This window comes from Mobula hypostoma, chromosome 11 (assembly GCF_963921235.1).
Source record: "Mobula hypostoma chromosome 11, sMobHyp1.1, whole genome shotgun sequence".
Lineage (NCBI taxonomy): Eukaryota > Metazoa > Chordata > Chondrichthyes > Myliobatiformes > Myliobatidae > Mobula > Mobula hypostoma.
The window spans coordinates 114,915,697-114,921,814 of record NC_086107.1 but is presented as its reverse complement, the minus strand read 5'-3'; positions in this window follow the sequence as shown (position 1 = coordinate 114,921,814).

The following is a 6,118-nucleotide window of genomic DNA, read 5'->3' as shown; positions in this document are numbered from 1 at the left end:
GGACTCCTGTTTCTTTGTCCTGCAGTTGATAATCAGCTATTTTGGTTTTAATGATTGTTGTTGTGGCAGTCTCCCTCCTAACTGTCAATTCGTCACAACCTTTGACTCGACCAGCAACACTGTATTCATATAAAATGCTAGAGGAACTCAGCGGGTCAGGCAGCATCTATGAAAATAAGTAAACAGTCGACATTTTGTGCCAATATCCTTCATTAGTAGTGGAAAGGAAGGGGCAGGATGCCAGAATAAGAAGGGGGTCAGGGGAGGAGGACAAGCCTGAAGGTGATAGGGTGAGGAGGGGGTATGAGGTGGAAAACTGTGAAATAATAAGTGGAAAAGGTAAATGGCTGGAGAAGACGGAATCTGACAGGAGGAGAGAGTGAGCTATGAGAGACAGGGAAGCAGGTGATGGGCAGGTGAGGAGAAGGGGGTAAGAGGCCAGTGTGGGGAACAGAAGAGTGTAGACAATAACATAAATTTAAAATAAATTTACTCTCAATGTATATATATATGTGTGTGTGTGTGTCACCATATACTGGACAACGTTGAGATTCATTTTCTTGCAGGCATACTCGGTAAATCCATAGAATAATAACCATAACAGAATCAATGGAAGACTGCACCGACTTGGGCGTTCAATCAGACTGCAAAAGACTGTGCTGTGCAAATACAAAAAGAAAGAAATATTAAATAAATATTGAGATGAAGAGTCCCTGAAAGTGAGTCCATTGGTTGTGGGAACATTTCAATGATGGGGCAAGTGAAGTTTTCCCTTTTGGTTCAAGAGCTGAATGGTTGAAGGATAACTGGTGGTGTGGGTCCTGAGGCTCCTGTACCTTCTTCTTGATGGCAGCAGCAAGAAGAGAGAATGGCCGGGGTGGTGGGGTCGCTGCTTTCTCGAGACAGTGTTTCGCGTAGATGTGCTCAATAGCGGGGAGGAACTTACCCCTGATGGACTGGGCTGTATGCACTCTTTTGTGGGATTTTCCATTCAAGGGCATTGCCGTTACCATACCGGGCTGTGATGCAGCCAGTCAATATATTCTCCAGTATATATCTATAGAAGTCTTTCAAAGTTTTAGATAGGATGCCGAATCTTCACAAACCCCTAAGGAAATAGAGGCGCTGCCACACTTTCTTTGTAATTGCCCAGGACAGGTCCTCACCAAGGAATTTAAAGTTACTGACCCTCTCCACTTCTGATCCTCCAGTGAGGATTGGCTCATGGGCCTCTGGTTTCCCTCTTCTGAAGTCAATAATCAGCTCCCTGGTCACGCTGACATTGAGTAAGAAATTGTTGATATGGCACCATTTAGCAAAACTTCCCTCCTATATACTGATTCATCACCACCTGTGATTTGACTTACGACAGCGGTGTCGTCAGCAAACTTGAATATAGCACTGGAGCTGTGCTTAGCCTCACAGTCACAAGTATAAAGTGAGTTGAGCAAGCACACAGCCATAACAGATAGCGGCAGAATAAGGCCTTTCAGCCCGTTGAGAGTGCTCCACCATTTCATCACGGCTGATCCAATTTTTCTCTCAGCCCCAGTCTCCTACCTTCTCCACATAACCATTCATGCCCTGACTAATCGAGAACCTATCAACCTCCACCTTAAATACACCCAATGACTTGGCCTCCACAGCTACCTGTGGCCACGAATTTCACAGATTCACCTGCCTCAGGGTGAAGAAATTCCTCCTCATCTCTGTTCTAAATCGACATCCATTCTGGGGCTGCGCTCTCTGGTCCTAGACTCCACCACCATATGAAACATCCTCTCCACGTCCACTCTGTCTGGGCCTTTCAACAGTTGATCAGTTTCAATGAGATCATTCTTCTAAATTCCAGTGAGTACAGGCCCAAAGCCATCAAACTCTTCTCATGCCATTTCACTCCTGGCATCATTCTCGTGAACCTTCTCTGAACCCCCTCCAACGTCAGCACATTCTTTTTTTAAATAAGAGGCCCAAAAGTGCTCACAATACTCCCAAGTGAGGCCTCACCAGTGCCATATAGAGCCTCAGCATTACATCCTTGCTTTTATATTCTAGTCCTCTTGAAGACTGGAAGACTAGCGCGCATTCAGGGTGCCTGATTTTCATAGCTCTGGAGGCAGGTGGACTCAAGGCCGGTGCCACTGCCTGGTACGTGATGGGAGACGTAAGATCGTAAGCAGCGAGCTGGCTGTGTGCCCGGAGACCAGAACAGAGCTCGCAAAAAAGCAATGCAATGGACTTTAAACGGACCATAAATCGGCGAGTTACTTTGTTATGTCTCCCCTCTCACTGTGAAATGGGGACGCCTCTTTTTCCCTTATTGCAGAGAGACAGAGAGCCTGTGGTATGTCGAATGACCGGATGAACGAGTAGTCTTTGGGGTACTGCAAGTCTGTGTCTTTGCTGATGCTTTGCTGCATGCTTGAGTGCTCGGTGGGGGTCGCCGACACTTTTTGCTGGTGGGGAGGGTCGTTGCTCTGCTGCTGCTTATCCATGGGAGGGGGCAGCTGGGGGGGACTTTGGGGTTCTAACATTTAACTGTCATTCATTCTTTGAGGCACTCCTCTGTTTTTATGGATGGTTGCGAAGAAAAAGAATTTCAGTATGTATATTGTGTACATTCCTCTGACATTAAAGTGTAAACTTAAATTTGTCGGACCAATAGCCACATCACACAGTTCTTCGCCTTATCCTTTCACCAGTTTATTTGTTCGAGCTCAGCCGGCAAGAGGCTCCGGAGCCAAAACATCGCGAGGGACAGAATTCCTTCTCTCCCTGAGGTCTCATATCTGACCTCTGCACCTAAAGAGCCACGGTCCATTCCAAATAAGGGGGTGTTTTCTTTTTGTTACAAAGTACGTACAGACTAGTACTGACAGCTTTAAGGGAAGGCATTGTTATTAGACATGCACACATCCGTTACTTTTCGACAGTCCTTCACTTGTTAGCTATTTCACAACCTCACAGCTGCCTGAAATAGAAACAAAGGATGCAACTTATGCTAACACAGTACGTAGTCCTTGAAGGTCATTAACCTCTGAAACCCCAATATCCTCAAAAACGTCATCAAAATGTACCTATTGAAATGAATGCTAACATTTCATTTGCCTTCCTCACTAATGACTCAACCGACAAATTATCCTTTATGGAATCCTACACGAGGAATCCCAAGTCCTTTTGTGCCTCAGAGTTTTTTCAATTTTCTCCCTGTTCAGAAAAAAGTCTATGCTTTTGTTCCGTCTATCAAAGTGCATAACCACACACTTCCCAACATTGCATTCCATCTGCCACTTCTCTGCACATCCTCCTAATATGCCCAAGTCTTCTGCAGCCTCCCTGTTTCCTCAACATGACCTGCACCTCCACCTACCTTCGTATCATCCACAATCCTGGCCACAAGGTCATCAATTCCATATCATCCAAGTCACTGACATACAACGTGAAAAGAATCGGTCCCAACACTGACTTTTGTGGAACACCACTAGTTACCAGCAGCCAAACAGAAAAGGCTCCCTTTATTCCCACTCTTTGCCTCCTGTCAACCAGGCAATGTTCTATCCATGCTAGTATCTTTCCTGTAACTCCATGGGCTCATAACTTGTCAACCATGTGAGGCACCTTGTCAAAGGCCTTCTGAACATCCACCAATTCTCCTTTGTCTACCCTGCTTATTATTTCCTCAACGAATCCCAACAGATTTGTCAAGAAAGATTTTCCCTTATCAAACCACACTGACTGGCATATTCTACCATGTGCCTCCAAGTCCTTAGCAATCGACTCCCAACATCTTCCTAACCACTGAGATCAGGCTAACTGACCTATAATTTCCTTGCATCTGTTTTCCTCCCTTATAGAAGACTGGAGTGACATTTGCAATTTTCCAGTCCTCTGGAACCATTCCAGAATCAAGTGATTCCAGCATATTGGTAGTGTCTTTCACAGTGAAGACTGATGCAAAATACTTATTCAGTTTGTTTGCCAGAACCTTGTTCCCCATTACTACCTCTCCAGCATCGTTTTCTAGTGGTCAAAAATGTACTCCCGCCTTTCATTTACTCTTTATATACCCGAAAAAAAAACTTTTTTTATATTGCTAGCTAGCTTAACTTCATATTTCATCTTTTTCACCCTTATGGCTTTCTTAGTTGCCTTCTGTTGGTTTTTAAAAGTTTCCCAGTCCTCTAACTTTCCACTAATTTTTGCTCACTCTTTTGCTTTTATGTTGGCTTTGACTTCCTTCGTCAGCCACAGTTGTGTCATCCTGACTTTGGAATAATTCTTCTTCTTTGGGATGTATCTATCCTGCACCTTTTGAATTGCTCCCAGGAACTCCAGCCATTGCTGCTCTGCTGCTTTCCCTGCCACTGTCCCCTTCCAATCAACTTTGACCAGCTCCTTACTCGTGCCACTGTAATTCCTTTTATTGTACTGTAATACTGATACATCTGACTTTAGTTTCTCCCTCTCAAATTGCAGGGGAAATTCTATCATATCATGATCACTGCCTCCTAAGTGCTCCTTTACCTTAAGCTCCCTAATTAAATCCAGTCTACTACACAATACTCAATCCAACACAGCTGATCCCCTAGTGGGCTCAACCACAAGCTGCTCTAAAAAGCCATCTTGTAGACATTCTACTAATTCTCTCTCTTTGGATATAGCACCAAACCTGATTTTCCCAATCTACTTGCATATTGAAAACCCCCACGACTATTGTAACATTGCCCTTTTAACAAGCCTTTTCTATTTCCCATTGTAATTTGTAGCTCACATCCTGGCTACTGTTTGGAGGCCTCATCAGGGTCTGTTTACCCTTGTAGTTTCTTATCTGTACCCACAAGAGTTCTAAATCTTCTGATCCTATGTCATCTCTTTGATTTCATTTTTTCCCCAGAAGAGCCACACTAACCCTCTGCCCACCTGCTTGTCCTTTTGATACAATGTATGTCATTGGATGTTAAGCTCCCAAACATAATCTCCTTTCAGCCATGACTCATTGATGCCCACAGCATCACACTTGCCCATCTCTAACAGCACTACAAGATCATCTACTTTATTCTGTACTGCATGCATTCAAATATAAAACTTTCAATTCTGTATCTGTCATCTTTTTAAATTTTGACCCCTTTGAAATTGCAAAGTATTGGTATCAGTTTATTATTGTAAATTGTAAGTTATTGTTATATTGTTACATATGTACTGAGGTACTGTGAAAAGATTGTCGTTGCATGCTTTTGATACAGATCATCTCATTACAGGTGCATTGAGATAGAATAAAAGAAAATAGTAAGAGTGCAGAATAAAGTGCGCAGTTACACAGAAAGAGCAGGCAGGTAATAAGGTGCAAGATCATAACTAGTATTGGTATATTATAGTCACATCTACTAAGATACAGTAAAAAGTTTGAAAAGTTTGTAATTTTATCCTTACCTTCTTAAGTTATCGTATGTAATGTGTACTAACGTGCTTCCCTGGTTCGGGAAACGCTATCTCGTTTCTATATACATTGTATAGTTCTGGAATTATATAAATATAGTTAAAAGACAATCAACGACTTGACTTGGATACTGTTTATACAGATCAAATCAATACGGGATAGGTTGAGTGATCAGGAGTCTATCTCACTGTACTGGGGGACTGCTCAATAGTCTTATAGATGATGTCTTTGAATCCGGTGTCATATCCTTTCAGGCTTTTATATCTTCTGCACGATGGGAGTAGAGTGAAGAGAGAATGTCCGGGATGGGTGCAGTCTTTGATTATACTAGCTGCTTTACCGCGGCAGCAGGAAGCACAGACAAAGTTAATGGTCCTGGTATATGTCATTGGCCAATCACTGGGTCCAGGGGAGGACCAATTGCTCAGATGACCAGCCAACCACGGCTTCCAAGTCATGTCCTAAAGTCAACAAGGACAACAATACCCACAATGCTGTGCGCGCTTCTGCCCCGCAGTGGACATTCGCGTCCGCGTCCACTCTTGCGCGCCTGTGCAACACGTCGTCTTTAATCGGCTTTAATATTAAATCTCTAAATTATCAAATATTGTTAAAATGTGTCCTGTAAGGTAAATACAACTTTAACAGTTCTTGGCCACACTTGATTGTTCACATTATCTG